General features: G+C 38.0%; 1 protein-coding gene across 7 annotated transcripts in view; it reads right to left on the bottom strand.

The window, feature by feature from the left end:
- Positions 1–12707, bottom strand: part of ARID2 (AT-rich interaction domain 2) — a 167618-nt gene that overhangs the window by 80669 nt on the left and 74242 nt on the right. The gene's annotated exons all lie outside the window — the stretch shown is intronic.

The following is a 12707-nucleotide window of genomic DNA, read 5'->3' as shown; positions in this document are numbered from 1 at the left end:
CCGACCAGGGATCGAACCCAGGCCCCCTGCATTGGGAGTGTGGAGTCTTAACCACTGGACCACCAGGGAAGTCCCTACATCAGTCTTTTTTAATGGCTGTATAATATATGGTCCTATTGATACATCATAATTTAATGAGATCTCTAGTGCTGTAACTAGCTATGTTCAGTTTTGCTTTTTGCTATTACAAGTCATGCAGCAATAAGATTAATCTCAGCACTTGTTTAAATATTTTTCTCTCGATAGACACTGGAAATGGTATTATCAACTTTAAACAGCAATACGGCCAAATTCTCACCCAAAACTGATGTGCCCAATACATTTTGACCAATTTATAAGATAGTTGTGTATTCCCCACTGGATCACCGTTACAGGGTACGGTCAATCTTCTTAATATTAACTAGAATTAAATTCCCAAATTTACAATAAGATTCCCAGAAGAAAGATTTTTAAATGGGGAAACAACTGATCAAATCCCTGTCAAACACAACAATGTAACTAATGAACTTGTTACTACACTTCATAAGAACTTAAGCTGATTAATACCAGAGTAAAGTTCTAAATGTGATCATTTTATAGATGAATCCTTCCATCATTCCTGACCCAGGCAGGTACTAAGTCCATTAGTCACTATTTTAACAGTCCTGCAGAGGGAGGGCCTAAAGACGGTGGAGGCGTAAGACGTGGAGATCACCTTCCTCCCCACAAATACATCAAAAATACATCTACATGTGGAACAGCTCCTACAGAACACCTACTGAACGCTGGCAGAAGACCTCAGACTTCCCAAAAGTTAAGAAAATCCCCACATACCTGGGTAGGGCAAAAGAAAAAAGAAAAAAACAGAGACAAAAGAATAGGCACAGACCTGCACCTCGGGGAGGGAGCTGTGAAGGAGGAAAAGTTTCCACACACTAGGAAGCCCCTTCACTGGTGGAGACAGGGGGTGGGCAGGAGGGAAGCTTTGGAGCCACGGAGGAGAGTGCAGCAACGGGGTGCAAAGGGCAAAGCGGAGAGATTCCTGCACAGAGGCTCGGTGCCGACCAGCATTCACCGGCCCGAGAGGCTTGTCTGCTCCCCCGCTGGGGCAGGTGGAGGCTGGGAGCTGAGGCTCCGGCTTCAGAGGTCAGACCCCAGGGAGAGGACTGGGGTAGGCTGCGTGAACAGAGCCTGAAGGGGGCTAGTGCGCCACATCTAGCAGGGAGGGAGTCCAGGAAAAAGTCTGGAACTGCCTAAGAGTCAAGAGACCATTGTTTCGCTGTGCGCGAGGAGAGGGGATTCACAGCACTGACTAAACGAGCTCCGGAGACGGCACGAGTTGTGGCTATCAGCGCGGACACCAGAGAAGGGCATGAGACACTAAGGCTGCTGCTGCCGCCACCAAGAAGCCTGTGTGCAAGCACAGGTCACTATCCACACCTCCCCTCATGGGAACCTGTGCAGCCCGCCACTGCCAGGGTCCCGTGATCCAGGGACAACTTCCCCGGGAGAACACATGGCACGCCTCAGGCTGGTGCAACGTCATGCTGGCCTCTGCCGCAGCAGGCTCGCCCCGCATTCCTTACCCCTCCCTCTCCCTGGCCTGAGTGAGCCAGAGCCCCCTAATCAGCTGCTACTTTAACCCCGCCCTGTCGGAGCAAAGAACAAACGCCTTCAGGCGACCTACACACAGAGGTGGGGCCAAATCCAAAGCTGAACCCCGGGAGCTGTGCGAACAAAGAAGAGAAAGGGAAATCTCTCCCAGCAGCCTCAGGAGCAGCGGATTAAATCTCCACAATCAACTTGATGTACCCTGCATCTGTGGAATACCTGAATAGACAATGAATCATCCCAAAATTGAGACAGTGGACTTTGGGAGCAACTGTAGACTTGGGGTTTGCTTTCTGCATCTAATTTGTTTCTGGTTTTATCTTTATCTTAGTTTAGTATTTAGAGCTTATTATCACTGGTAGATTCGTTTATTGATTTGGTTGCTCTCTTCTTTCTTTTTCTTTTATTTTTTATTCCTTTTTAATTTTTTATTTTTAATAATATTTTTTAATTTTTATTTTAATTACTTTATTTTCTTTCTTTCTTTCTTTCTTTTTTTTCTCCCTTTTCTTCCAAGCCGTGTTGCTGACATGGTCTTGGTGCTCGGGCCGGGTATCAGGCCCAAGCCTCCGAGGTGGAAGAGCCGAGTTCAGGACACTGGACCACCAGAGACCTCCCGGCCCCACGTAATATCAAACGGCGAAAGATCGTCCAGAGATCTCCATCTCAACACTAAGAACCAGCTCCACTCAACGGCCAGCAAGCTATAGTGCTGGACACCCCATACCAAACTACTAGCAAGACAGGAACACAACTCCACCCATTAGCAGAGAGGCTGCCTAAAATCATAATAAGTTCACAGACACTGCAAAACACACCACCGGACGTGGTCCTGCCCACCAGAAAGACAAGCTGCAGCCTCATCCACCAGAACACGGGCACCAGTCCCCTCCACCAGGAAGCCTACACAACCCACTGAACCAACCTTAGCCACCGGGGGAAGACACCAAAAACAACGGGAAATATGAACCTGCAGCCGGCGAAAAGGAGACCCCAAACACAGTAAGTTAAGCAAAATGAGAAGACAAAGAAATACACAGCAGATGAAGGAGCAAGGTAAAACCCACCAGACCAAACAAATGAAGAGGAAATAGGCAGTCTACCTGAAAAAGATTTCAGAGTAATGATAGTAAAGATGATCCAAAATCTTGGAAACAGAATGGAGAAAATACAAGAAACGTTTAACGAGGACCTAGAAGAACTAAAGAGTGAACTAAACAATGATGAACAACACAATAAATGAAATTAAAAACTCACTAGAGGGAATCAATAGCAGAATAACTGAGGCAGAATAACAGATAAGTGACCTGGAAGATAAAATAGTGGAAATAACTACCACAGAGAAGAACAAAGAAAAAAGAATGAAAAGAACTGAGGACAGTCTTAGAGACCTCTGGAACAACATTAAATGCACCAACATTCGAATTATAGGGGTCCCAGAAGAAGAAGAGAAAAAGAAAGGGACTGAGAAAATATTTGAAGAGATTATAGTTGAAAACTTCCCTAATATGGGAAAGGAAATAGTCAATCAAGTCCAGGAAGGGCAGAGTCCCATACAGGATAAATCCAAGGAGAAACATGCCAAGACACATATTAATCAAACTATCAAAAATTAAACACAAAGAACAAATATTAAGAGCAGCAAGGAAAAAGCAACAAATAACATACAAGGGAATCCCCATAAGGTAACAGCTGATTTCTCAGCAGAAACTCTGCAAGCCAGAAGGGTGAGGCAGGACATATTTAAAATGATGAAAGAGAAAAACCTACAACCAAGATTACTCTACCCAGCAAGGATCTCATTCAGATTCGACAGAGAAATTAAAACCTTTACAGAAAGGAAAAGCAAAGAGAATTCAGCACCACGAAACCAGCTTTACAACAAATGCTAAAGGAACTTCTCTAGGCAGGAAACACAAGAGAAGGAAAAGACCTACAAAAACAAACCCAAAACAATTCAGAAAATGGTAATAAGAACATACATATCAATAACTACCTTAAATGTAAATGGATTAAATACTCCCACCAAAAGACATAGTCTGGCTGAATGGATACAAAAACAAGACCCGTATATATGCTGTCTACAAGAGACCCACTTCAGACCTAGGGGCACATACGGACTGAAAGTGAGGCGATGGAAAAAGATATTCCATGCAAATGGAAATCAAAAGAAAGCTGGAGTAGCAGTTCTCATATTAGACAAAATAGACTTTAAAACAAACACTACTACAAGAGACAAAGAAGGACACTACATAATGATCAAGGGATCAATCCAAGAAGAAGATGTAACAATGGTAAACATTTATGCACCCAACATAGGAGCACCTCAATACCTAAGTCAAATGCTAACAGCCATAAAGGGGGAAATCGACAGTAACACAATCATACTAGGGGACTTTAACACCCCACTTTCACCAATGGACAGATCACCCAAAGTGAAAATAAATAAGGAAACACAAGCTTTAAATGAAACATTAAACAAGATGGACTTAACTGATATTAATAGGACACTCCATCCAAAAACAACAGAATATACTTTCTTCTCAAGTGCTGATGGAACATTTTCCAGGAAAGATCATATCTTGGATCACAAATCAAGTCTTGGTAAATTTAAGAAAATTGATATCGTATCAAGTATCTGTTCCGACCACAATGCTATGAGACTAGATAGCAATTACAGGAAAATATCTGTGAAAAATACAAACACATGGTGGCTAAACAATACACTACTAAATAACCAAGAGATCACTGAAGAATTCAAAGAGAAAATCAAAAAATACCTAGAAACAAATGACAATGAAAACATGACAACCAAAAACCTATGGGATGCAGCAAAGGAGGTTCTAAGAGGGAAATTTATAACAATACAATCCTACCTCAAGAAACAAGAAATATCTCAAATAAACAAACAAATAAACAAACAACCTTACACCTAAAGCAATTACAGAAAGAACCAAAAACCCCCGAAGTTAGCAGAAGGAAAGAATCATAAAGATGAGATTGGAAAAAGAAATGAAGGAAACGATAGCAAAGATCAATAAAACTAAAAGCTGGTTTTTTGAGAGGATGAACAAAATTGATAAACCATGGGCCAGACTCATCAAGAAAAAAACGGAGAAGACTCAAATCAATAGAATTAAAAATGAAAAAGGAGAAGTAACAACTGACACTGCAGAAACACAAAGGATCATAAGAGATTACTACAATCAACTATATGCCAATAAAATGGACAACCTGGAAGAAATGGACAAATTCTTAGAAAAGCAAAACCTTCCGAGACTGAACCAGGAAGAAATAGAAAATATAAACAGACCAATCACAAGCACTGAAATTGAAACTGTGATTAAAAATCTTCCAACAAACAAAAGCCCATGACCAGATGGCTTCACAGGTGAATTCTATCAAACATTTAGAGAGGATCTAACAGCTATCCTTCTCAAACTCTTCCAAAATATGGCAGAGGGAGGAACACTCTCAAACTCATTCTATGAGGTCACCATCACCCTGATACCAAAACCAGACAAAGATGTCACAAAAAAGAAAACTGCAGGCCAATATCACTGATGAACACAGATTCAAAAATCCTCAACAAAATACTAGCAAACAGAATCCAACAGCACATTAAAAGGATTATACACCATCATCAACTGGGGTTTATCCCAGGAATGCAAGGACTCTTCAAACTATGCAACTCAATCAATGTGATAACCCATAATAACAAATTGAAGGAGAAAAACCATATGATCATCTCAATAGATGCAGAAAAAGCCTTTGACAAAATTCAACACCCATTTATGATACAAACCCTCCAGAAAGTAGGCATAGAGGGTACTTACCTCAACATAATAAAGGCCATATATGACAAACCCAGAGCCAACATCATTCTCAATGGTGAAAAACTGAAACCGTTTCCACTAAGATCAGGGACAAGACAAGGTTGCTCACTGTCACCACTATTAATCAACATTGTTTTGCAACTTTTTGCCACAGCAATCAGAGAAGAAAAAGAAATAAAAGGAATCCTAACTGGAAAAGAAAAAGTAAAACTGTCACTGTTTGTAGATGACATGATACTATACATAGAGAATCCTAAAGATGCTACCAGAAAACTACTAGAGCTAATCAATGAATTTGAAAAGTAGCAGGATACAAAATTAATGTGCAGAAATCTCTTGCATTCCTATACACTAATGATGAAAAATCTGAAAGAGAAATTAAGCTGGTGCAACATTTACCGGTGCAACAAAAATACCTAGGAATAAATCTACCTAAGGAGACAAAAGACCTGTATGCAGAAAACTATAAGACACTGATGACAGAAATTAAAGATGATACAAACAGATGGAGAGATATACCCTGTTCCTGGATCAGAAGAGTCAATATTGTGAAAATGAGTATACTACCCAAAGCAATCTGCAGATTCAATGCAATCTCTATCAAACTACCAATGGCATTTTTCACAGAACTAGGACAAAAAATTTCACAATCCGTATGGAAACACAACGGACCCCAAATAGCCAAAGCAATCTTGAGAAAGAAAAACGGAGCTGGAGGAATCAGGCTCCTGGACTTCAGACTATACTACAAAGCTACAGTAATCAAGACAGCATGATACTGGCACAAAAAGAGAAATATAGATCAATGGAACAGGATAGAAAGCCCAGAGATAAGCCCATGCACATATGGTCACCTTATCTTTGATAAAGGAGCCACGAATATACAATGGAGAAAAGACAGCCTCTTCAATAAGTGGTGCTGGACAGCTACGTGGAAAAGAATGAAATAAGAACACTCCCTAACGCCATACACAAAAATAAACTCAAAATGGATTAAAGACCTAAATGTAAGGCCAGACACTATAAAACTCTTAGAGGAAAACATAGGCAGAACACTCTGTGACATCAATCACTGCAAGATCCTCTTTGACCCACCTCCTAGAGAAATGAGAATAAAAACAAAAGTAAACAAATGGGACCTAATGGGACTTAAAATCCTTTAAGTCCCTAAATGGGACTTAAAAGCTTTTGCACAGCAAAGGAAACCACAAAGAAGACGAAAAGACAACCTTCAGAATGGGAGAAAATATTCGCAAATGAAGCAACTGACAAAGGATTAATCTCCAAAATATGTAAGCAGCTCAATATCAAAAAATCAAACAACCCAATCCAAAAATGGGCAGAAGACCTAAATAGACATTTCTCCAAAGAAGATATACAGATTGTCAACAAACACATGAAAGGATGCTCAACATCACTAATCATTAGAGAATTGCAAATCAAAACCACAATGAGGTATCACCTCACACCGGTCAGAATGGCAATCATCAAAAAATCTACAAACAATAAATGCTGGAGAGGGTGTGGAGAAAAGGGAACCCTCTTGCGCTGCTGGTGGGAATCTCAATTGATACAGCCACTATGGAGAACAGTATGGAGGTTCCTTAAAAAACTAAAAGTAGAACTACCATATGACCCAGCAATCCCACTACTGGGCATATACCCTGAGAAAACCACAATTCAAAAAGAGTCATGGGGCTTCCCTTGTGGCGCAGTGGTTGAGAATCTGCCTGTCAATGCAGGGGACACGGGTTCGAGCCCTGGTCTGGGAAGATCCCACATGCCACGGAGCAACTGGGCCCACGAGCCACAATTACTGAGCCTGCGCGTCTGGAGCCTGTGCTCCGCAACAAGAGAGGCTGCGATGGTGAGAGGCCCGCGCACCGCGATGAAGAGTGGTCTCCACTTGCCGCAAATAGAGAAAGCCCTCGCACAGAAACGAAGACTCAACACAGTCATAAATAAATAAATAAAAGAACGTGAATTTCTTAAAAAAAAAAAAAAAAAGTCATGTACCACAGTGTTCACTGCAGCTCTATTTAGAATAGTCAGGACATGGAAGCAACCTAAGTGTCCATCAACAGATGAATGGATAAAGAAGATGTGGCACATATATACAATGGAATATTACTCAGTCATAAAAAGAAACGAGATTGAGTTATTTATAGTGAGGTGGATGGACCTAGAGTCTGTCATACAAAGTAAAGTAAGTCAGAAAGAGAAAAACAAATACCGTATGTTAACACATATATATGGAATCTAAAAAAAAAAAAAAAAAAAAAAGGTTCTGAAGAACCTAGGGGTCGGACAGGATTAAAGACATCAACGTAGAGAATGGACTTGAGGACACAGGGAGGGAGAAGGGTAAGCTGGGACGAAGTGAAAGAGTGGCATGGATATATATACACTACTAAATATAAAATCGCTAGCTAGCGGGAAGCAGCTGCATAGCACATGGAGATCAGCTAGGTGCTCTGTGTCTACCTAGGGAGGGTGGGAGGGAGACACAAGACGGAGGAGATATGGGGATATATGTACACATATAGCTGATTCACTTTGTTATACAGCAGAAACTATCACACCATTGTAAAGCAATTACACTCCAATAAAGATATTAAAAAAAAAAAAAGTCCTGCAGCTACCCACCCCTTTGCTTTTATAGTTACAGACAGCTGAGATGAGGGAGGAGTGTATCAATGAACGTATATGGTGATCTCAGAAGTATTATTTTCTTTTTAGTACCAAACCTTAACTTTCAAGGTGGGATGAACGGAAGTTATACATTTACAAACAGAAAAACTAATGACGTGGGAAGTCATCACCATTCCTCATTTTCCCCTTCCAGCTTTACAAGGCACAATAATTCACATCTTTGAGACCAGAAAGGAATTAAACTGTCCCTTTCCATTCCTTCTAAGTTCTCCATATAAGCTCAATTTGAGCAAGGAACTCTTTCTTAGCTGGCAGCTTGATAGGTAACGAATCCAACACTTTTCTCTACTGTTGGAGATACAAAAGCAGAGACATATGCCCAGATATAACCCTTGAGCATTAAGGACAGCATGCAGCTGCATACATTTCACCTTGACCCAGCAGATAGAATTTACAGTCTAAAAACATAAAACAAAACAAAGCAACATGATTAAAAAGAGACAGTCTCTCTCCATTATAGACTCACGATGGACTTAAATGGATAATAAATCAAGGCTATTCTTTTTGAATTTCTAATGCAGATATCATAAAAAGAAGAGTATATATAAATTTGGACATAAATAGCTGCTCAAAAATTGTGACATTCTCTGCAAATGAGGGATTATCTACATCACATGAAATAACTCAGGCAACAGTACTAATAGAGATATTTTAGAGAGTATGGTCTTTCAGAATTGAACTCACTGTGGAACCGTTAAAAACAAGCTAAAGATAATTAATTCTTATTAAATAATTTTTATTTAAATATAATCAAAATAACAATGATGTAGAACTTTATAATCAAAACCTTACACTAATAATATGTTTAAGATGCTGTTTATAAATTTGGTACGCATAACTGAGCACAGTAGATTTAAAATTCGTGTTTTTTATTACAGCTGGGGGAGAAGACACAACACTACTAGTAAAGAAAGACCATAAATATTATCTTTTCCCTCCCGGAACACCCAAAATGGAGCATAAGCAAAATGGAGTGACTGACAACACCACAAGTACCAGATACTCACAGTAAATAGTATATATTATATACATAAAGCCCTTCATAATTCAAATTTTCGTAAGATTTTTTAAATATACGACTTCTGGTCCCATGGCACATTCTAACCCTATTCCTCCAAACAGATTCTTTACATAATTCCAATCCCCAGAAATTTATGGTTTAGGCAAATTGTTACAATTTTTGAAATTTTTATTTCCCTGGCTTGAGGGTCAGTGCTTGTTCTCATTCATGATTAAATATTTCCAACTGAGACTCAACCTTTCTTAGTTCAGCTGAGGTACTGGCACCCAGTTCTGATCTCTTGTCCCCCTCAATAAATAAGCACAAAGCCCTTTTTTGGTTTTTCAAAGAGCTATACTTCTAAAAACTAAAAGGTATTAATACACAAGAGAAAGGAGCTAAAATACAAAGTTATGTTTCAAAGTCTAGGTCTTCAGATTTAATTCTCTATCATAACCCTGAGCTTACACACTGACAGATACACGGTGTTCACTTATTAAATTACAAATGCTAGACTACACATTTCTCTTTCTTCTCAAAGCCAATTACACTGCTATGAATAGTTACTATATTAATCAAACAGGTATTTACAGAGCTCTTTCAGTAATCTGTCTAGTAAACGACAGATTTAACTCAAGACTGGTAAAATACTGGAATCCAGATGGCAGTCACTCCCTCATCGGCAACACAGAGAACTAGGTTCCTTAGTTCAACATTAGGTACAGAATCAGGTGGCATGAGTTATATCTTCTTTTTTTTCAACTTGGCACTAATTTATTTTGTGGTGGATTCTATGCCATAGGTGACAGATTTAGAAGACAAAAGCAAATATGAACACTTAGCATATAATATTGGAATTATTTTAAATGGCACTATTCAATTAAAAAGCTTAATACATGTGACCAATAAAATGAGAGGAAAAGAGTCCATTCAAAATAGCATCAAATAATATAGGCAGTTTTGCTATGAATGTGGAAAATTTTAACCTCTTGCAGTATCTGACAGATTAAGCACACCAAACATAAATTAGTTTACAGAAGATTTAAATATAATCACCAATAAGACTGATTTATTAGAAATACAATGATTTCCTTTTCAAAATCTCCATAGAAATTAAAAAACTGATTATATATCAATTCACACAGAAAACCAAAATAAATTTAAGATTAAATATTGTATAAGGTATATTCCCTAACTGCAATCAATTCAAAGACATTATTTTTCTAAAAAAGAAATTAAACCCTTGGAAAATTAAAAATAATTTTATGTAAAAGTAGAGAAACTAGTACAACAGTAACCCATCAGCAGATATCAAAATTCATGGTCAATCTTATTTCATCTATAGCACAATTAACTATATTCACAACACTTTTAAAGCAATTCCCAAGTATCTCATAACTTTCTTTGTAAATATTTTGGTAGAATTCTTAGAAATTAAAAATATGTATAAAAACTTTTTGAAATGTTTTAAGAAAAGATGGCAGTTCAAGGAACGCATATTCATCTCGTCCCTTAAATCCAATTGCAATGAACTTTGAAGAGTAAAAATAGAGGGATACTGCATAATTTCTAAGTTAGAAAACTTTCAGAAATTCTGGTTCATTAAAAGCAACTTCAAGGATTTACAAGACTAACTTGCAAAACAATTCTTGAGAGAGTAACATGGTCTAGTGGAAAACAGAGGAGATCTTAAGCCAAAACACATAAAAAGGCAAATTCAATTTGGATTTCCTTTAGCCACTAAGGATCAACAAAATATGAGGGTGTGTCTGATAATAGGATCCAGAGAGTGACAATTATTTAAGAAAAAAAAAAAGTGTAGAAAGTTGGGTTGAACTCAGTGTTTGTTGAAAGAAGCAAAGTCCTTTAAACTTCACCTTATAGCTTATTTGTCAAAATGAACTCAAAGACCCAGGGGTGTGGGCACCTATCAGAAGCACCAGCATGGAAAGACTGGTATCATCAGGTAATGGGACCTCTATGGACATGGTGTACAAGAAATTTCAAGATGAAACACCCCGGCACAAAATCAAATATGGTGACATACAAACAAGAAAGGTAATGACATTTCTTTGCCCAGGATTATCCCCGCAAAGAGGGGCATGAAAAAGTAGATTTGACGATGTAGAAGATCACCTCTGTAATGCAGAGGGCATGCCTGAGAAACAGCTCCTCACAGAGGGGAAAAGAATGAAAACAATGGGGTGGACAAAAATGAGACATGTATGATAAACAGGAGGTCAAACAAAGGGGCCAAAAAAAAGAAGTGGCCCTGAAGGAAAGACCAGAATAAATGGAACAGAAGCAGTATCATTGAGATAACAGAAGAATTTCTTTAGCTAAAATGCTTAATGGGTATATTAAAAAGGTTCCTGGAGTGTCAGGGTACAAGGACCACCAGGCAAAAATTAATGAAAAGAGAAAAACACTCAGACATATCCTGATGAAATATGCAAACTTCAAGGATAAAGACAATTCCTAGAAATACCCAGAACCACCCCTACTCCTGAAAAGTTACACAGAACAGTTGGGCTAGGCTCTGACTTCTCTTCAAAATTAATTGTCAAAGATAATAAATAAGTATCAGAGCTTTGAGGAAAAAAAGTTATTTCACAAGAACTCTCCACCCAATCACATTGCTCAACTAAGACAAAAGAAATTCATTTTCAGGTATGTAAAGACTCAGTAAGTAATCTACTTGATGAATCAAAATTAAGGAATGTTTAAATAGCAATACAGATGATTAAGGATGTGCACAGAAACTATTTAAACTCAGATATTAGTCTCAATTGTAACTATCATATTACAAAAGAGAATGCACATTGGTAATTACAAAATAACATGTAAATGTAAAATTAATTTTAAAAATGTAAAACTATTAAAATAATTTGAAAATGATACTCCTTATATGCAGTTCAAGAACTTTTCCACAAAAATGAAAAATAAAAAGGAAGTAGTAGTAAGAAGAATTAAAACTGTATTCTGCGTGTTACTTACACAGGAAGAGTGATCAAAATGGGTTTATTCTCATAGTTAATATTAAGGGAAATATGTTCTTGGGAGTGTTTCTAAGCTTTTTACAAGTGTTTAACAACAAAAAGTCAAGATCATTACTTTCCAAATCACTAGAGGGAAACAAAAACATTAATGTATGTAATATGCAGAGAAAAGAAGAGAAAGAATACCCTGTGATATAGCAATTATACTCTTAGGCATACACCCTAGAAAAAACTGGAAACAACTCAAATATTCACAAATGATAGTATGAATAAAAATACTGTGGCATATTCATACAATGAAATAGTATATAGTAATGAAAATTAATTAACTAACATAGATCAATACAAATGGCCAACAACAAAATGTTAAATCAGTTCAGAATACATTATGACTCCATTTATAGGCAGATCATAAGCAAAAAATTAAATATTTTTTAAGCAATAGATAAGTAGGAGGTAAAACCACAAAGAAAAGCCAGATGATAATTATCACATAGAAAATAAGCTAGGACTTACCCCTCAGAAGAGAAATGCACACACAGGGGGCTTCAAAGGTATTAGTAGAGTTTT

This window comes from Balaenoptera borealis, assembly GCF_965194805.1.
Source record: "Balaenoptera borealis genome assembly, chromosome: 13".
Lineage (NCBI taxonomy): Eukaryota > Metazoa > Chordata > Mammalia > Artiodactyla > Balaenopteridae > Balaenoptera > Balaenoptera borealis.
Note: the sequence above shows the minus strand (reverse complement) of the source record. Positions and strands in the feature narration are given on the sequence as shown.